Source organism: Malaclemys terrapin, chromosome 9, assembly GCF_027887155.1.
Source record: "Malaclemys terrapin pileata isolate rMalTer1 chromosome 9, rMalTer1.hap1, whole genome shotgun sequence".
Taxonomy (NCBI): Eukaryota; Metazoa; Chordata; order Testudines; family Emydidae; genus Malaclemys; species Malaclemys terrapin.
Window position 1 is genome coordinate 73,401,598 of NC_071513.1, and position 21,693 is coordinate 73,423,290.

At 40.6% G+C, this 21,693-nt stretch overlaps 2 protein-coding genes across 3 annotated transcripts in view; one reads left to right on the top strand and one right to left on the bottom strand.

Annotated features, from left to right (window-relative positions):
• Nucleotides 1-4,586, bottom strand: part of SLC16A14 (solute carrier family 16 member 14) — a 35,883-nt gene extending 31,297 nt beyond the window's left edge. For both annotated transcript variants that reach the window (XM_054039931.1, XM_054039930.1), the window contains exon 1: nucleotides 4,292-4,586. The gene's annotated coding sequence lies outside the window, so the exon portion shown is untranslated. The remainder of the gene's footprint in view (nucleotides 1-4,291) is intronic.
• The window catches only part of FBXO36 (F-box protein 36), a 118,713-nt gene extending 102,518 nt beyond the window's left edge, over nucleotides 1-16,195 (top strand). Inside the window, exon 6 of the transcript XR_008446212.1 lies at nucleotides 16,154-16,195. The gene's annotated coding sequence lies outside the window, so the exon portion shown is untranslated. The remainder of the gene's footprint in view (nucleotides 1-16,153) is intronic.
• Nucleotides 16,196-21,693: the final 5,498 nt, after the last annotated feature.

Genomic DNA, 21,693 nt, shown 5'->3' on the forward strand with positions numbered 1-21,693 from the left:
TAATGAACATAGTGAGGGATACAAGGATGAAAAAAATGCAATATATTACACCATTTGTCTAAGGTTGTAGAAAATAATGTATGATTGACATTATAATTTATTGTTTCAGAAATAATATCTCATCATGTCACTAAAGATTGCCCATAAGTGTGAATCTGTGAAGGTTGAATATGGAACCCTAGTTTTTGTATTTCCTGATCTCAAGTGCTTAACTGTACAGCTTTTCCATAGATTTTTGTATGGAATCCACACAGTGATATTAATGGCCTAAATTTCAAAAATAAATTTCAGTGCCATAAGTTTTGAGTGCACAGTTTGAAACACCTTAAAGGGCCTGGTTTTCAGAAATGCTCAGCACCTGCTCTCTCACAGTCAAGCCCTATAAACTATCTCAGATTGCCCAAAGATTGAGGCACCCCAAACCACTAGTCATTGAAAAAGTAGTCTTGATTTATCTATATGGGGGTTATATATTCACTGAACATTATATCAAACTTCCTAAATACTGATAATGTACATAGTCATTTTTTCTTTTTTGACAGGAATGAATGTTGTGATTTTTAAATATTTTTATTTATTTTTTATTTATTTAATATAATTTTTATTTAATATTTAAATATTTTTAAAATAATTTAAAACAAAAATAACTTAAAGCAGTAACATTTTTTTCAGTGGGACTTATGTCCAGCAATGATACTCATCCTATTTACAATAGCAAAGAAACTGCTCACTTAACAACAGTAAGGATGGACCCAGACAAATAAACTGATATAACAAAGTGATCTGAGTTAGTGCCAGACTTGCAACAACATCCATTAGCCCTGGGTAATAGGGAAATGCTTATTTTTACCCTCTATGAACTGGATTCTTTCTCACTTTTGCACTATTAACCTCCCTTCATGTTTATATTTAGTCCAGAATCTGTATGTAAATACATCCACAAGCAGGAAAGGTCACTTGCAATACTTGTGCAAACTCTCAAATGCTGAACAGAGCTAGGATTGGACATTTGGCTGCTCTCCTCACTCATGACTCAGCACACCCTTGACCTATTACATTGTGGATGTATCTCACTAGAATGTAGTACCTTAGAAGCCAGAAAAGCAGAGGAGACTCTTTGCAACTGCAAAATCGTAAAGAAATTATAGCACAAGTGCCAACAGCTTATATGCAAAGCAATACATATTTCCCCCAAGCAAACAAGATTGTGAGATCCACAGTCACAACAACAAAGCATGATACCCCCATCCTGACTCCCTTCACCTGTGACTGGGTTTGGATGTGGCAGTAGCTTCTAAGAGCCAGTCAGAAGAGCTCGGAATCAGTTTTCAAATGCTCAGCGCCCATAAGTGGTGCCAAATCTTCAAAAGAGCTCAGCTCCCATTTAGGCACATTAATAAGGACCAGATTTTTCAAAGTGCTCAGCACCTAGCAACTCCTTCTGTGAAACAAGGCTAGATTTTCAAGGGCTCCTCATCCAGTGTGCACCCAACATAGCAGTGTCATCTACTAGATAGGACTCATAAAGTCTCATGGGAGTTCTGCATGCAGGACTGTCAGGTGTCTGCCCATCTCACTTAACTCATTGAGGAGAATGAGAAGCAACTTTTGCATGATGTTAACTGCCTTCTCGGGTGAATTAATAGTTTAATAAATATTAATGCCAGAAAGAACTATTATCATCATCTACTCTGACCTCCTGTATAACTCGGGCCCTAGATTTCATCCAGTGATTCCTGCATCTAGCACTACAACTTGTGGTTGAACTAAAGCATATATTTTTGAAAGACATCCAGTCTTGATTTAAAGAGTATAAGTATGACATTCTGTACCTTGGGGGAACACCCTACACCCCCATGTTCATCTTTATAAAATGATTGTGTGCTATCCAATGCAAAGTTTGTCATGTTGGGTGTCTTCGGAAGGCTCATGATGCACTGAGCATGTTTGTTATAGTGATGTTATAGTAATTGTTACAGTAATGTTATAGGTTATAATTTCATGTATGTAGTTATGAGGCTGAAAATATATCCTCATGGCTTAAAGCAAGCCCATGCAAAAACTCTCCAAGAACAGAGAGGCAATTCACACCTCATCAGGGCATGGATGGGACAAACCCAGACCAGCCTCACAGGAACAATGGACACTGGCCTAGGCAGCAAAAAAAGAATCTGTTAGTCTCTAAAGGGAGTCACCCCCCTTCCTTTGGTCAGTTTGGAACTGCGATGAGGTAATGCTCACCTGACTCTGAAGGCAGGGGAGCAAAGCCAAGAGGAAAGAAAGGACATGATAAAAGGGAGAGACATTTTGCCATGCTCTCTCTCTTCCACCTACATCTACAGACATCACCACCACCAAGCGACTGAAACACTGATCAAAGGGGAGACCCTGACTGAAAAGTAACCAGCCACCCTTTGGTGAGAAGTATCTAAGTTTTTAAGGACATTGAAAGTGTTAAGATCAGCTTAGAATACATTTTGCTTTTATTTCATTTGACCAAATCTGACTGGGTATGTTTTAACTTATAATTACTTAAAATCTATCTTTATGGCTAATAAATCTGTTTGTTTATTCTACCTGAAGCAGTGCATTTTGTTTGCAGTGTGTCAGAGGCGCCAGTTGGTATAACAAGCCTGGTACATATCAATTTCTTTGTTAAATTGACAAACTCATATAAGCTTGCAGTGTTCAGCGGGCATAACTGGACACTGCAAGACGGAGGTTCCTAGGGTTGTTTCTGGGACTGGAGATATTGGCTAGTGTCATTTGCTTGCAAGTAGCTGGGAGCAGCTTACACGCCAGAGGCTGTGCGTGTACAGCCCAGGAGTGGGGGTTCTCACAGCAGAGCAGGGTAAGGCTGGCTTCCACAGTCAAGGATTGAAGTGGCCTAGCAGATCACTGGTCCAGACAACACCAGAGGGGAACATCACAATAAGTGATGGAGAATTTACCATATCCCCAGGTAACCTGTTCCAGTGGTTGACTATCTTTAATGTTAAAATTATAGAATATTGCACTTCTATAGCAACTTCCATCAAAGAACTCTAATTGTTTTATAAATAGTAACGAATTTGGCCTCACAGCACCCCAGCTGGGTACCCTAAATAGTAATATCCCCATTTTACCATGGCATAGAAAAGTTAAAGGTGACATTTACAAAGTGGCCTCCAATTTTGGGTACTTTAATTTTTGGTTGCCCAGCCTGAAACACATATAGTCTGATTTTCAGGTTAACACCTCATTAACTTCAGTGGACATGTGAATATTCAGCACTTAGATAAATCATGCCTAAGGTGTCTTCACTTGCATGAAAGGCAAATCTAGTGCGGAGATTTCTTTTGAAAATGTTGGGCTAAGTGAGTTGGCCAAGGTCATGCAGGAAGTCTGTGGCAGAATCAGAGCAGGAACGCAGGTCTCCATGCTCCTCAACTACAACACTATCTTTCTTGCTCTCTGGCTATTTTTCTCACTCTTTGATGTTGTTATAGGATCTGTATGGTGGATCTTGTTCCTGATGTTATTCTCTCCCTAGGAGCATGTAACATGGTTATTAGGGGAAGCAGAATATGGATCTAAGATCTGAGAACAGATTTTTTTTTCTCCCATTGGAGTCCAGTAAAGGAGGGCCTTACATCCAATGAAATGTTTGTTGTGGAAATGGTTTCAGAAAATAGTCTTGGAGATGCCTATTTTTTCCAGATTGTACATGTGAGGTTTCCAGGATTCAGATCCTATGTCCCCCCAAAATTTAAATCAGGACCATTGACTCAGAAAGTAATACCACATAGTGAGTTTCTCAGAACTTCAGCCTCCGCAGACAGACACACAGACAGAGGCCGGCAGACCCTAGAGATCACTGAATGCAAAGGGGTTAACGCTTGCCCCTGAGTGTGGGGGAGAAAGGAGGAAAATAACAGGACACTGAGTGAGCTGCTCCTTCGCAGTCCGCGGGAGAGAGTTCCAGGGGCGGAGGAGCCGTGATGATGCTTTCGGGCAGGTTACCGGCCCTGCAGGCTGCACCCTCCCTCTGCCTGACGGTAGCACAAAGAATGACCGCTAGTTACCTCGCCGCTGCTGCAGCAGCGCGTCTCCCCCCGAGCCACAAACAAAGCGGTGCCGCCTCCCCACTCAGCTGAGCTGAGCTTCCCTTGCCGGAACCTCCCTGTCTCCCGATGCGGCTCCGTGCCACAAATCCTGCCCCTTCGCCATGTCCCGGTGCGATTCAGCCCCTCTGGTCCACGCTGCGTCTAGAGCAGCCGCCCCTGGAGCGCGCCGTCCCAGCCATACTCACCGCTCGGGGCCCAAGCCAGCCCTGCCGCTCGGCTCGCAGGGCTTTATTCCCGGCTCTCGCCGAAACTTGCTGCTTTCCTCCAAGCCCCTGGCTTTGTTGCCGTCCTGCCTATCATCCTCAGCCCAGGCTCCGCTCAGCCTCCCCGCGCCAGCCCCGCCGGTTCCCTCCCCTTGGCCCGGGGGGTGCTGGACTGGGGCTTATTTTTGGTAGGAGGCTGCGGCCGATCGCTGCCCTTTTGCCCCCAGAACAGCTCGTCTTCTGCATGATCCTGTATCCATCCAGGGCAATTTCAGATTTACACGCTCTCTCATGTGCCAGTGATACATACCGGCTAATTCTGGTTTGGCGGAAGAGATTTGCAATCCTCTCACATGCACACTCTTGTGGTTGGATGAAGTTTATCGCTACACAGGTTATCACAGGAAATTTACATCTAGTTCTGAGATACAAGAGGTAACCCAATAAAAGCGGCTAGTAATCAAGATTTTAATGGCCATTCAGGTTCACTTGGCTGTGTAACCCTCCCTGAGGCTGTGGCAGAGCACACATTTTCAAGTTTCAGAGTAGCAGCTGTGTTAGTCTGTATCCGCAAAAAGAAGAACAGGAGTACTTGTGGCACCTTAGAGACTAACAAATTTATTAGAGCATAAGCTTTCGTGGACTACAGCCCACTTCTTCAGATGCATTTTCAAACCACTCCAGGAGTAAGACTTGCAGGATTGGCAAGAAGCACAGAGAACAGAGGAGAGGTTTGACGTGTTTGTGGTAGCCAGTGTTACTAAGATGTGCTTCCGCATTTTGTACCAGTTGGAGTTTCCTAAGCACAGAAGTTTTCATGCCCAGGTCTACTGTATGGCTGTAATCCAGCCGAGAGGTGACAAAGGCATGAATAACTGAGTCCAGGTCAACTTTTGTCAAGATGGCCATGATCTTGCAATGTTAGTTGGCCAAGTATAGCGTTGAAATGTTGCAGTATAAGAGGAAAAAATGATGTGGGCGGTTTATTTTAATTTTAGTTGTTTTCCTGGGGTTCAAATTAATATTTATTATCTAAAAAAATGTTAAGTGGATGTAGTGCTTGTGAAACATATCAGATTGGCAGTCCAGGAAAGGGAAGTCTTCCATTTATCCACAAAATAGGTTCAGGAAGAGCACCAGCAGGGCAAGCTTACCCATACCTCCTCAACAATGTTCGCACAAGAGAGGCCTGTGGAGAGCAATGTCACCTTCATATCCAAATGGGCCTTCTGCTGATTGTCAGTAGTTCTGCAAATAAACATTTTAACAAGACTATCTAGAGTTATAATAGTTCACGATAACACAAATTTTATTGGGGAAATTAAACTTCCTGCTTCAGGGCATAACCCAGTCTCTAATGATTAGAGATAAGAATGAAACCTAATATTGGGGGAGATTATGGCTGAGCAATATATATAGATATAGATATGCTGAGTGGTATTGCTTCCTCAAGAAGTTGCAGGGTTCTTACACCTTCCTTTGAAGCATCTGATACTGTCACTGTTGTAGATAGGATACTAAACTAGATGGACCTTAGGTCTAATCCAGTTTGACAATTTCTGTGTTCCTATGTTTTTTTTAATTGGTTTCTAGCTAAATATAAAACCCAGAGGGGAGGGGAGGCAGCTCATTGTGGTGAAAAGAAGAAACAAATAAAGAGGAAAGAAAAATGGAACAGGAGAGGAGTAATCCACTGAGAATTCAGCAGAAGGAAACATGTACAGCAGATGAGTAATCTTTATTTTCCTCCCTCTCCAGAGGTAGAAGATGTTGACAGTGTACAGCTGTGGCTCATTGTGTAAATGTCAAAGAATAGAGACAATAGGTCAGATTCTCAGTTGCAGTCTGGCCCCTTTTAGCTGCTGTGGCAATGCAAATAGGTCAGAAAACAGTCCTATTTCCCTTGCTGGGAATTTCCCCAGTGTGAGGGAGACCCCAGTTGTATAGAACTGAAAGAAACAGTTGCCCTCGGTGTCTCCTGGAAGTGGGAGGGGGTATGGCCAGAGTGCCTCTGCTATTATTGTGATCCCCAACTGGCAGGTGGCTAGGTAAGGACAACTGGCCTTGGAATCAGGGAGCTGCAGCTGCTACCTTTGTGGTCCTGCTCTCAGCTCCGCACAACTGGGGAAAGCTGGGAAACTTGCTCAAGTCATTCGGTCTTTTGTACGCCATTCTTTCTGATGCCTCCATATTTGCAATGCATATGAAACTATCACACATAGTCTTTTGCTGGCTGATCGGATGCAGGTTCTAGAGGAGAAGGATGTGACAAAGCATCAGCCACATTACTTTCACCTCTAATGTGTTCAATGGTAAAATCATATAGATGGAATTCTCCATCTTTGGCAGTGGATTCTATGTAGAATCAGAATAGATTTTGTTAGGTTTTAGCATGTGAGTTATACAGTTATGATCAGTCATTAGAATGTGGCTTTAGGAAGGGAAGGAGTAGTGTTGGCACAATATTTTCAATGAGACAGAAGTTTGAAAGAATGATAAATGGAAGGTGTAACTGCTATGTAGCATCTTTTGATCTTGAGAAAACATATAACTTGGTTCCACCAACCTGGTATTTGGAGTATTAGAATGGATGGGAGGGGGACTTCAAGAAGTGGAGATGATAGAGGAGCTATAGCAAGGGTCAACAGGTAACAATGCATAGAATTTCCAAGTTTTGAGATGATGGTGGGATTGAGACAAGGCAGTGTACTAAATCCACTTTGTTTTTCCTCCTTATGAAGTTAATTCGAAAGAGAACCAAGCCTGAGAAGACAAAGAGAAAACTAATGTATGCTGACAATTTGGCCCTTTTGGATCACAGGAAGGAAGAAGTGGTGAATATAGTATCAGAATGGGCATCTGTGTTTGAAGGCAAAGTTTTGAAGGTAAATACAAAGAAAGCTGAAGTTATGCAAGTAGGAAAGGTGGAAGAAAAGTTGTTGATTGATGTTTCAGGAGAGAAGCAAAATCAGAAGAAAGAATTTGTACTTGGGAAGTACACTTAGTGCCACTGAGAGAGATCTGGATAATTGAAGAGGAGAAGCCAATGTGCATGGACAGCAGTGAAAAAAGTGGCAGGAGTACTGTGGGACTGACAAGTAAGTAACAAACTGAAAGGAAAAGTGTATGCTATATGTGTTTGTCCCTGCCTGCTTTATGGTTTGGAAACAGTGGCTCTTATGGAGATGCAAGAAAAGGAGATACAGGTTGTAGAAAATAATATATTGAGGAGAATGGCAGGCAAGAGGAGGGTGAACAGTGTGCATGAAAAAAGTTGGGGGAAGATGAACTTGGGACTGTCACTGATAGATGGTCCGGAGAGTGCACATTTGAGGTGGGCTGGACATATGGAAAATACATGAAGAACAACCAGCAGGGAAAGTATGAGAAGAACTGGACCACAAGAAAGGACATGGGGGATAGAGGATACAATGGAAAGACACTGTCAAGAGAAGTTTGAAGAGGAAGGGACTGGAACTCCAAGACCTGTGCACCCGTGCTATGGATTAAAAGGAGTGAATAATCATGGACACCTGTGACCCCATGTAAATGGGAAAAGGAGTTGAGAACTAAAGTGAATCAGTCATTAGAATAAATGTATGTCCCTAGAGATACATGTGAAAATATTCTATAGCCAACACATAGCCAAAGGCTATTTTTTGCTTATTGGCGAGCAACTGCATATATCAATGATTTTTGATCTATTATTATGTATTTAGAGCAGAACTGCACATAAATCAGCAAGGCTATCATCAGCTACTACAAATGTTGGTGAATCCAGTTATGCTACGCACAGTTCTTTGGTTATAGCACTTCTTAGCTCCCAAGCTGATTCTTTTTTAGAATTCCACTCTTACTCAATATCTTTCCTGATTTCAGAACAGCTCTGCTGACTAATGTTTATATACTTTGGAATAAACTTCATAAGGAAGCCACACATTCCCAGAATTTAAGGCACTAATTACATATTCTCCAGTCTTGGAGCCTTAAGAACAGTTTCCAATTTCTTTTGATCAGTCTAAACACCATCTGAGGAGAAATAGGAGTGAATATATTTATTTCTGTCCAATTTTAATCCTCTTTTGAAATCAATCAAAAATTTTCTCATTCTCCTTCTAGCTCCTCTGCATTAGCAGCAAAACCAACAACATCTGTATTCCAAACAGTACCAGGTCATCTGCAAGGTACTGAATACATAGCTTTTTGGTAAGCCTGAGGAGCATTAGAAAGACCAAAAAAGAAATTTGGAAGATCTGTACTAAATACAGGGAGTGATAAAAGTCATCATATTCCTGGATTCAGTTAAAGATGTTTATTAAATTTAGCCTTAAGCTCAGCAAAATCTTTCAAGCCTTATATAATGTGGAGCAACTTATCTATAGTTACAGGGTGATGTTCTCTAACATAGCGGTTCTCAACCAGGGCCACAGGGCCCCCTAGGGGGCCTCGAGCAGGTTTCAGGGCGGCCTCCAAGAGGGGCCCAGCATTAGACTTGCTGGGGCCCAGGGCAGAAAGCCAAAGTCCCACAGCATGGAGCTGAAGCCCAGGTCCCTGAGCCCCGCCACCCGGGGCTGAACTGAAGCCTGAGCAATGTAACTTTGTGGGGGGCTCTGTGGCATGGAGCCCCAGGCAATTACCCTGCTTGCTACCCCCTACCGCCAGCCCTGGCTTTTATATGCAGAAAACCATTTATTGTGGCACAGGTGGGCTGTGGAGTTTTTATAGCATGTTGGGGCGTGATGTTCCCCTCTGGTGTTATCTGCTAAGTCACTCCAATCCTTAACTCTGGGAGCCAGCCTTACCCTGCTCTGCTGTGAGAACCCCCACTCCTGGGCTGTTCACGCACAGCCTCTGGCATGTAAGCTGCTCCTTGGATTGTGCAACCGAATGACACTAGCCAATATCTCCAGTCGCAGACACAACCCTAGGAACCTCCATCTTGCAGTGTCCAGTTATGCCCGCTGGACACTGCAAGTTTATATGAATTCATCAATTTAACAAAGAAATTGATATGCACCAGCTTGTTACCCCAACTGGTGCCTCTGACACACTTCAAACCAAATGCACTGCTTCAGGTAGAATAAACAAACAGATTTATTAACTACAAAGATAAATTTTAAGTGATTATAAGTCAAAGCATAACAAGTCAGATTTGGTCAAATGAAATAAAAGCAAAATGTATTCTAAGCTGATCTTAACAGTTTCAATGTCCTTAAAAACTTTGATGCTTCTCACTACAGGCTGGCTGATTGCTCTTCAGCCAGACTCTCCCCTTTGATCAGCGTTTCAGTCGCTTGGTGTGGTATCTGTAGATGTAGGTGGAAGAGAGAAAGAGCATGGCAAATGTCTCTCCCTTTTATTGTGTTCTTTCTTCCCACTTGGCTTCTCCCCCCACCCCCTTCAGAGTCAGGTGAGCATTACCTCATCGCAGTCCCAAACTGGCCAAAGGAAGGGGGGTGGCTCACTCGAGAGTCCAACAGATCCTTTTGTTGCTGCCTATGCCAGTGTCCTTTGTTCCTGTGAGGCTGGGCTGCGTTTGTCCCATACCTGCCCTAATGAGGTGTGAACTGCCCCTCTGCTCTTGGAGAGTTTTTGCCTGGGCTTATTTTAAGCCATGAGGATACATTTTCAGCCTCATAACTACATACATGAAATTATAACCTATAACATCACTATAACATTACTGTAACAACAATGCTCAGTGCTTCATGAGCCTTCCAAAGACACCTGACATAACGAACTTTGCATTGGATACCACACATTCATTTTACAGGGATGAACATGGGGGTGCTGGGTGTTCCCCCGAGGTACAGAGCGTCATGGGGGGGGCCTCAGAAAGAAAAAGGTTGAGAACCTCTGCCCTAACAAACAATCTTATTAACTTCGCTTACAATCACACTGTAAGCAGGTTGACTTTCCACCGTACTTTGAACAAATTATATCCGCACCGATTAAAGTCCAAATATTCCCTATTTCTGCCTTTATTCTTAACTTAAATAACAGAAATAACAATACATAATCATTAACCAAAGCTTTCTCCTCGGATTAGGTATTCTTAAGGTTTTCCCTGTAGGGCCCTCAATCCTAACCCCTAGTTTGTTCTGCCTTATATAGGCACTCAAATCCTTTTTATTTCTTATTATAGAGCTAACAGGACCCACCTGTACTCACTACAGAGAGAATCAAAAACAATTAGCATTTCTATATAGGATTCAAGCACCTAATATCAGGATGGCTCCAAAAAAGTCTTGCATATCTATGCATTGTCCTAGATTATTATGAATGTTATTGTTTATATTGCAGTCGCACACCCACAGATCTCAACCAGGATCATCATCCCATTGTGAGAGGCATTGAACGAACATATACAAAGATGCCCCCAAATGCTCACAAGACATGGCATGCCAAGACAAAAACATGACAAACAATACAGGGAAAGGGAAAGGAGGAGAGGATAACAGGAATATCTTTAAGAGGTTGCATAGGCTACCTGTTTGCACAACATGGTGGTTTTGAATAATTTAAGAGTACTGTTTTTGATTGTTATGTTTAAATATATTGAGTTTTGATGTATTTATTTTTCTACACACCTGAATTAGTCACTGCTAGCTGGCTTAGGATCTGATGCCCTGTTACACACACAGATCTCATGCATATCCTTTTCTTTCCTACATGTCATCATTAATTCCTTTATGTAGCATTTTATCCACTTCCTGATTCACAACTTCTATTGTGGCATATTGACTGGGTGACAAACTGTGACTTAATGGCGTGACTTTAATTTCTATTACAACCTTGTACCAATACTGTCTAAGGGCTTTGAATAGCGAGTCAGATTTCTGAGAAAACCATTCAAATTAGTGTCTTGGACTTGGTACTTGATTCACTTTGCAGTTGTATATTTGATTCTCTTTTGTAGTATATGTTAAATTAAAACTAGATTTCTGTTTAATAAGGTTATGATATTTCAATCAATAGCATATACATGTCATCACACACGACATGTGTTTTCCAGTTAACCTGTTCTTTGCAGTATCCTGAGTAACATAATTGGTGTTGCCTGCACATTATACAAAACAAGTTGAATGCTTGGAATTAATTCTGGATGTTTAGGTGGAAATGGATTATTAAAAAAATTAAGGTTTCAGAATAGCAACCGTGTTAGTCTGTATCCGCAAAAAGAACAGGAGTACTTGTGGCACCTTAGAGACTAACAAGTTTATTTAAGCATAAGCTTTCATGGGCTACAGCTACGGATGCATAGAATGGAACACACAGAAAGAAGATATTTATACATACAGAGAACACGAAAAGGTGGAAGTAGCCATACCAACTGTAACAGGCCAATCAATTGAGATGAGCTATCATCATCAGGAGAAAAAAAAACTTTGAAGTGATAATTGAGATGACCTATAGAAGGTGTGAGGATACTTAACATGAGGAAATAGATTCAATTAGTGTAATGACCCAACCCAATCTCTGTTTAGACCTAAGTTAATTGTATCTAATTTGCATATTAATTCAAATTCAGCAGTCTCTCTTTGGAGTCTGTTTTTGAAGTTTTTTTGTTGCAAAATTGCCACAATTTGTAGCAATTTTGCAACAAAAAAACTGGCTGTAGCCCACGAAAGCTTATGCTCAAATAAATGTGGTAGTCTCTAAGGTACCACAAGTACTCCTGTTCTTTTTAAAAAATGTAACACTAAGATTCCAATTCTGCAGTGAGTTTTGCATGAGCAAGACATCTGTGCCCCTGTGGAGCTCATTGCAGGACTGGGGCTACATTTCTTTTACTTCAGGTGGCAACCTTTGTTCATTAATAACAAAAGATACTTTTACTTTTGAAGACTTAAAATAAACACTCATCCAATTCTGAGTCACTCTACAGAACAGGTGAGGCACTCCCATTCCCTGCCTTTTGAGATTGATTGTTTCAGTGTTTTTCTGTTCAGTGTTCAGTGTTTTTCTGATTGTTTGCTTTCTTTCCCCAAACTCCAGCCACATGTTTCACTTTTCTACAGAAGAGGCAATTGGAACTCTTTACTCTACTTCTATATGGTGTTTGTGTAGTCAATTCACAACAATAGCAGGCACAATTATTATCTGCATTAGTAACATTAATACATTTTGCACGTGCTGTAACCTCACTTTCTGGTTTAAAACCTGTTCGGTCTGGGGTGTGGCTGCAGTTGGTTAATGCTCACATCTAAAGTCTTAGCAGCACAGTGGTTTTCAACCTTTTTTCATTTGCAGACCCCTACAAAATTTGAATGGAGGTGCAGACCCTTTGGAAATCTTAGACATAGTCTGCAGACCTCCAGGGGTCCATGGACCACAAGTTGAAAACCACTGTCTTAGCAGAAAGAACACTAGATCCTTCCTGTGGTGACTCATATAGTTGTGCTATGATAACTGCATTTTCTAGGGTCAAACCCTGCCAGTGTTTTGTGAGCATGTTATGACTTGATCATGGATCATGCTTCATGCAGATATACCAAATTCACAGTTACACTTTTAGTGACTTCAGTGGGACCAGGGCTTAGCCCTTAAGGCATTTACATCTGAGTCATTGTATTCATCAGGTACTTGCAGTAGCTGTCTGAATTTGTACTCTTCTGAAACTGTATTTCTTTGTGGTTTGAAATAAGCATTTAGTGTACCCTTTGTCTTTTCAGAAATATCCATCCCCCTTTGTGCCTCTTTGTAGATTGTGGTAATATTGCTCATTCACTCTCTCCTCTGCTTTATCTATTCCACTGACAAAGTTTCAGAAACAGAAGGGCTTCCTCTATTCATGTTGTATATTCTGCATATAGATCAGGTGTGGTGCTGTAGAAGGGCATAGGTGCTAGTAAATTTGGTTTGCTGTTTTTGCTATCTCCCATTGCCAGAATGTTGTGTTCTTTAGGAAATACGATGTATGAAATATGATTGTTTTTATTAAATGCTAACAACAAAACCATAATGAATGGAAGCATAGGCACCAATAATGCTCCTTAGATTCCTGCATGGAAGGGACTCCACACACAAAGATCTCCGCTTCCTGCCCAGAAAAAAGGCTCATCGGCATCCTCTCCTTCCTAAGATCCTGTTTGCTGTGGGCTTATGATATACGAGGGCAGAGGATGTGACCAGGCCAGGGGCATGGTGTGGGATGTATACTGTCCCCCACTGTACCCAATGGAACTCTCACTACATGTCATAAAACTAGAGACTGTATAACATTTTAGCCATGATCATGGAAACATTCAGCTTGCGGCTAAATCACATTATGCTGTTATCATATCAGCTCTTAGAAGCTGGTCTTGGTCAGTACTTGGATCAGATGTTTTCAACGAGCATCTTGGTGCTGTAGGAAGTGGTGTCTTCTATTCAATAGTTGGTGCTGTTCTCTCTATCATCCTGCAGTAATGTACCAGCCTGATGCTAGGGAGCATGGTGCTGCTGAAAATATCATTTTTTGCATGAAATAAATAACACCAGTCCTGCACCACTTGCTATTGGAGATCTAAGAGAACAATTTGTAGACCACCAGATGTTAGCTCTCCTGGCTGAATTCCAACATTGGTAGATATTTTCTGCTTGTCTGAATTTTCATTCCAGTGTCACTTGCTTATATTAATATTTTTTTATTTCAAAACTACTGTGTAGAGTTGCTGTAACTTCTACAATGGCCATACTTCACACTAGAAGTGGCTGAATTTGAGAGAGAAATAAAGCAATCCTTGTGTACCACCATTTGTAGATCATTAATGAAGTGTTGTGGACTCTTTGGGAAGCTAAATCCAAAACAAATGTTATTTTTTTAATTGTAACATTTAATAAACGTCAAAACCAAACTCTGTATACAGTGTTGTAATAGCCAGGCTGATCCCAGGTAATTAAAGAAGCAAGATGGGTAAGGTAATATCTTTTATTGAACCAACTTCTGTCGGTATGAGAGACAAGCTTTTGAGCTTACACAGAGCTTTTGTTAAGTTCTGAGAAATGTAATCAGAGTGTCAGCAAAATACATGATGGAACAGATTGTTTAGCATAAGTAGTTAACACATATTTCAAGGGACCAGACTTCCAGAAGTCTGTTGCTGTGATGATGTGGGAATCTAAACCCCTCACCCCCAGCCTTTTTTCCTCCTTTCTCCCTTATGCCTGGAGCAGTGTTAACAGGGCCCTTGAGATTCACTTGGCATTGCTCCAAATGGAAAACAAACAATCGTTGCCATGCACATCCTAGTCCGTCCATTTTTTCAGTGTGAGGAGAAATATTTGCAGCTTTTCAGGCATAGTCAATTGTAATTCTCAGTACTGCACTACTGCTATTAAAATCTGCATGTAAGGCTCTCGGGACACTTCTTTTCTATCTTTCTTCATTTCCTTTCTCTGATGGCTATGGAGTGTACCTACTGTTTCCATTTGGTTGAGCTAGTACTTTTAGACCTGTGCCTGGGATGGTAGTGCCACAAACACCAGGTGGTCCACCCAGACTTCAGAAGGTGTTGCTGCAATGATGTGGGAATCTGTCAGTACAACTTATGAATTCTTTTTGTTACTGAGGGATCTTCATGTGTATCTTACTTTACCAAAATGTAAACTCCATTTTGTATGTGCAGCATTTTGCCTTCTCTTGTTCATTTGCCTCCATGTTGGACTGGAATTCCAAAGGTGGGCAGCAAAGGGCTAACCAAAGAGTGTCATTGATTTAAATCCTTAACCACTGAAATTAATGACTCTAGGCTGCTCCTGCCCAGAGGAACTAGTTTGCCAGGGGAGAGGTTGCCTAGCACCACACCAAAGTCATCTGGTATGACATTGTGGTAACATGTTGGGGCTGACCAGGGAGGAAGTCACCTGACTAAGGGACTGGAAGATTATAAAAGGGTAGAAGATGCTCTACTTGGGTTCATCTGCCATTTTTCACCAGTTTAAAATGAGGGAAGCTCCTGTGGGAGCTGGATGAGATGGTGGGGTGTGAAGGGAGGGAAGGGGAGAGGAGCGGAGCCCTGCCCTGCCCTCTGGAACACAGATGGATCCCAACAGCTTCTAATGGAAGATGAGCTAGTGACTGGCATTGCATTTAGGTTGGTTGTTGTTTTGTAAATGATCTGTACTTTCTTGTCCTTTATGTCTTAAGTAAAGAGCAATGGAGTTAGCATTCTGTGGAAAGTCTGTCTGTGTGTGTGTTATATGCTACACCTACCACATGAGTGAAACTGTAACTCAGAAGGTTCAGACCTGTGATGGGATTCTGGGAAAGGTGTGCTTAAGCTACAGGGGAGTCTGAGGAGTCAGCACTAAATTCATGGGCTAAGCAGCTGGGCCCTGGGATCTCAGGAAGGGGTGCTTGTAATGGAATGCTAAATTGTATTATATTATTCAGTCACTAGGTGGCATTGTGTGTAAAAATCTTATTTAAGGTATCCTCAGCTAAAATCTAGCAGAGCATTAAAGTATCTTACGATGAACACATCTCCTATGTACCTCACTAAAAAGGAAGCACTGTAGCCAGTTCATACCTGTACAGGAACATGACAGTGCTAACTAGAAGATTTGAACCCCAAGAAGATCTAGGAACCCCAAGGCAGGACCAGATTCTGTTCAGACTCCCATGGGTGTGAAACACCTGAGGATCCAGTGGTTGGGTCCCCTCACAGCAGTTTGATGGCCTGCCAGCAGGGTACCCGGATCTGTGACAATTGGCATCTTTCTCTATCTTGACTTTGAACTGGTTCAGTTGGTGTCCGTAGCTGGCCAGCTTATCTCAGCCTTCTGTGTCCTGGCACCTGGTTCAGTTCTTGGACTCCACAGTGCTGCACATAGATAACTGGGTGGCGTTTTCTCACACAGATGAGGAATTTGATGCAGACCATCAAGACCAAGTTCTCTGATGCAGCTGGATTCCTTAACATTGTAGATGATGGACTGTATTCATGTGAGCATCATGGTCCTTATTGTGAGTATATGTATATGAAATGTTTCCAGAGCCTGAATATGCAAGAAATATCTTATCTAGCTATATAGGTTTTTATAATGTGCCCATCACTTTAGTATCTGAGGACATGACTCATAAAGGTATTATCATATATTTTCTGCCTAGTTATTCAGGGAGTACCATGATGCCCAAATGTCTTTGATCTGTTGAAATGTAGAATGATTCTTTCTGCAAGGCCTGAATTCAAGCTTTGGCACGTAAACAAGCAGCAAACACAATGAGGCATAAGTAAGAAAGTTATAACATCACTGCTCACAGCCTGCTCACACTTCTAACAACCCTAGGTTATTTTGTGTAATGAGTAGAAATGTTTCTATGTTATTGTTATTGTTCCTATTGCTATTTCTTGTAGAATTTTTTTCAGAAGAACCCAAATATTTCCTGTGAGTGTATGTAATCCAAAAACTGCAATATCTTTCTAGTAAATGGAAGGTGAATGTGACATTGACTGGAACAAGACTAGACAAAATGAAGCTGGCTAGTCTGTTTTCATTTAGAAAGTAACCAAACAGCATTAATAGTCAAAAGTAAATTAGATTTAAAATTCTTTCACATTTACTAAGATATTATTAGTAACACAGATTACATTTTTAATGTATGTAGATAATATTTTAAAAATCTGACTGTATTCTTTTAAATGTAGCAGTCAGAAATCTTCACCATAATCTGCCTAGCAACAAGTGACTCTCTGACAACAGGAAACTAGTTCTTTCTTTCTTCAGATATATAATTCTACAAGTAATAAGGATCCAGACAGATTGAAAATTCTTTGAGACAAGGAATGGGTCTTAATCTATGTTTAGAAAACATAGTGTAAATTTACACTATTATATACATGATTATTTTACAATAATATTAAGATAAAGGTATACATATTTAAATATAATTCATACAATATAAGTAATATACTATCCTAAAGGAGTACTATATTCTTTCAGAAGTAAATAATTCATTCATTATAGCAGGATTTATAAAATATGTAATTACACTGCTCTGTATGTAGATATTTAAATAGGACAAAACACATGACAGCAAATAAAGATAAATGAAAACCATGCTTAACATTCGGCACATGAGTAGTCCCACTGAATTCAATGGGAATATTCACATGTGTTAAGCATGCATGCATGCAGGCATTTGCAGGATTGGGGCCTAAATAAACTAGATATGAGCTCAAGTTATAAAGTTTTTATCTGGATTTTAAGCTTTTCAAAATTCGGGGGAGTTCAGATGCAAGATCATAGAAATATGGAACCAGCCATGACATTTGGACCCAGATGCAGATCCAAGTTTCTTCAAAGTTTGGAGGTATTTGGATCTGTGATTTTGCTTCAAATTCATCTCTAGAAAAACAGATTTTTAAAATGTCAATCTGAAAATTTTCCATTTCATTTTAAGCTATGGGACTAAATGCTGAGTAGTCCTATTGACCACCTCCATAAGTAATGATATATGGGATTGAGTGAGACCATAATTAGTACTGGGAAGTTATTAAAATACATTACTGGTGACATTTTTCAAGATATACAAATAACTTCTTGACTTCCATTTTCCAAATCTATATAGGATGGAAGTAACAAGACCATTTCCTCCCTCTCTAGATCCATGTTACCGGGTTTTCCATGGCACGTTTGTTTTCAGAGCTCATCAAGTTCAAAAGATACATTAAAAATAGTTGCAGATTCTTCTCCTGCTCCTGAGTCCCCTTTACTATTTTTTGTGGTTTTACAATCACATTTTCTTATTTTTAAAAATAGTTTTTCTCTCCCATGTTGCTGTGTGCAAAACCACACAAGCTTAAGGAGAAATGGACTGACTGTACAGTGAACATGGAAATGGGCTACACACAAAGTTGTTGTCAAATGCATACAAAGTTAAAAAGAATAGAGAAATTGTTTCACTTTCTCTAATATTACTCAATTAGAGTAATCTCTGGTGTTTTTTGTAATAATAGTGAGTGCAGATGTGACTTTTAATATTCTTTTACATTTTCTTTTCATGTTGACAAAAGAGGAAAAATGGCTCTTATCCTTGAGAAACCACATTGCAAACACTGTCATCCAAACACTTTTTGTTAATTTATAGAAAGGGTTTTCCCAAATATTAGCATGTTCAGAGTTATCAGGTGTTGGTGATTTCAGTCCACCTTTGCTTTTGAATGCATTAAATACAGATTTCAAGGTTCTATTTAAATGTTAATGACCCTACCCTACTCTCTAAATGTATTAAAGAGGATATATGCAGAGGTGAAGCCTGTCTATTCAGTTCAATTTGTCTCTGGCCTTCCAGTCCCCTGGGTTTGTATTTCTTCATTTAATTTCTTATCAGGCTTTGTAATGAGAAGCCATAATTAACATCAATGGCAGATCCTGGGATTGGCAGTTGCTGCATTTTTAAGCTTTCTTAAAAGGGAGGAAGATTCGAGCCTTCTGGCCACTGTTTTCCCTTTGATCTTTTCCATATTGAGATTTTTTTGCCCTGCATTGTGGGTTGCTTATTGTCAGAGTGTCCTTCTCTCTGTTACTGTGCTTCATACTTCTCTCCTGATGGCAGCTAATGAAAAGAAAAACCTAATTTGTCCCATGGAGCAAAAAGAATGAGGGTGTAATTGAGATTACCTTGTTGCCACGCCAGAGGGCGCTGTTCTGCACAGGGACAAATGAGTGAAACGAAAGCAACAATCAATTTTTAAAACAGCACCTTGTTTTCTGTGTGCATGAGGCCAAATTCTGCTCCCCACTGTCCCAAGCAATACACTGTCATTTACTAGCATGGACACAATTATTAAAGCAACAGATAGTGTAGAGTGTGATAAAGGATTTACCTTTTTAATTTTTTCTGTTATATACCCTTGATATTTGGCACACATCCATCTTTATTTTGGCATGTATGAAACAGCAACTCAACAATAAGGTATCCCATATACAGTGTGCCTGATTCTTCTCTCATGGTGTACATCAGGAGTGATTCCACTGAAATCAGTGGAATTATACCAGTGTAAGTGAGATCAGAATCTGCCATATTAGAGTTTCTAAAAAAAGTCATTAAATGAGGCTTGCAAGAATGCAGAATTCAACTTTTCTTCATATTCTGTCCAGGGGTCTGATCGGGTCCTTGGTTTGCCCAGAAGCAGCAAGGAGAATCCCAGAACAAAAATCAAATAGTCATCTCTTGATAACCAAGCCATGATTTCAGAGGGAAAACACAATGGAAGGAAACAGTCACTAAAACATGAAAGCTGAAGATTTTAAACAGTTTTACCCAAAACTTTATTCATCACTTGTTTGAGATTATTTATAAACAGGCATGAAAAAAGCAAATTTCCTATTCCTCTGCCAATTGATATTGAATAAAATATTTTATCAACGTTTTCTAATAATAAATGAGAGGATACATTGAAGAGAGATCCTGATTCTGCAAGTGTATGTGCCAATTCAGGTAATTGCCTGCATGAAGTCCCATGAAAATCAGGGATCAGCACTTGTGCATATGTTTGTTAGGATCAGGGCCATAGCTTTTTAACACTAATGATCCTGGCTATCGAACTACAGAAGCAGTTTCTCCTCCCTTGGTGTTCACATTTCAACTGCTAGCAGAGCACCTCACCCTCCCTGATTGAACTAACCTCGTTATCTCCATACTGATTTATACCTGCCTCTGGAAATTTCCATTACTTGTGTCTGATGAAGTGGGCATTCACCCACGAAAGCTTATGCTCCAATACATCTGTTAGTCTTAAAGGTGCCACAGGACCCTCTGTTGCTTTTTAAAGATTCAGACTAACACGGCTACCCCTCTGATACTTGACACTAATGATCCAGTTCTTCAGTGTGCTTGTACATCAGGAACTGTATGATGAATATACTTTTTCTGGGTATTTGGGTTTTTTATATGTTACACATCTAGGTCCAAAGTTCAAGGGATTAGAGATTTTGAATGTTTTGATTTTTTTTGGGTGCCCAATTTGAGACATTTTTAAAAAACCTGATTTCTTGACAGTAGGTGCTCAGCACTTTCTGCAAATCTGACCTCCTTAAAATGTCTCAAGTTGGGCACCCAAAAACTGACACCCAAAATCACTAGTCACTTTTGACTGTTTGATAGTAATACAATGTGTTTATGTGATTACATTTAATTTTTGTACACTTAATATACTTATTTATTTACTTATCTGACAGTTCTAGAAATCAACGTGAGTTTTGGCAATGAGGTCAGTAGGACTATGACTAGCTCCTAGATGATGTATAGTGCATGCAACTGTTTTTACTATAACTAGATAATTATGTCAGTTTCATCTTAGAACAATGAGTAGTAAGAAACAAAGCTGAAAAATGAAGCTCTGAGAGGCTGACTCACTCAGTTTCACTACCACTAGCATCATGAGGTGCAAATTGCATTTCCTGAACTTGCTGCACCCAAGGGAAAACTTGTTATCATGAAAAACCCTGATGGACAGCAGCTTTAGTTCCACCAATGGCTCCACTGACTGACTCAGTTTACATTGCCTACGCCTGCTCCTCACACTGCACTGTTCACTTTTATATCTGCATTGGCTGCCCTGGCAGAAGGGAGGGTGGAGATCCCTTTTCAGGTGGACTTTGCACCAGGCCTGCACTGGCTTCAGCTGCTAGAGACTGGACTGCAATAACAATTTCCTGATAAGCTTTCCCAGAGCGATAACTTGACAGATACTGTGGGAACTAATTGAACAGCACTGGAATATTGCTCCTCTCTGCCCTTCAGCCTTTAATATTAATAGGAAAGCTGCTAATTACAAATGATATTCATAGAGATAACTAGCAGCAGGTTGCTAAAGATTTCTAGAGAACTGCTTTACACCAAGCAGGATTACCTTTAACTCTTTGAGTCCCAAAATTAATGAAATTTAGTGGATCACAAATGTATAGGCCAAATTGAGTTAGACTGCATATGTAAATCCGCAAAAGGCTGCAACCAGGAAGGGAATCACAAAGTGGAAACTGCCTGTCCCATTTCTGGCTCCCCAGCTAGCCTTTGGAGACCAGAGGAAAGGAGGAGCATTCCAAAGCAGGGCTTATGGGTCAGGGGGCACAGTCTACCTGTTTTACCCTATGACCTCACACAGATCTCTCCTCTCACATAGCATATTCCTGGCTGCAGATTACGCAGATGCAGGACTGTTCATAGTGCTGAGGTTGGTCAGAATAGGACATGCTCTAACATTTTTTTTCAGCATTAATATGCAGCTATTTGGTGGCGGAGGAAGAGTTACTCTGTTTTAGTGCCTGGAGCCAGAATTTGGCTCATGTGTCTGAGTATGTTTGCTTTTGTTTTCCTCCTTATGCTTGTCAGGCTATAGGGGTTTTTATCCTACATTCAAGTGAGATTCTTGGGCCATTCAAATTATTCTGTGATT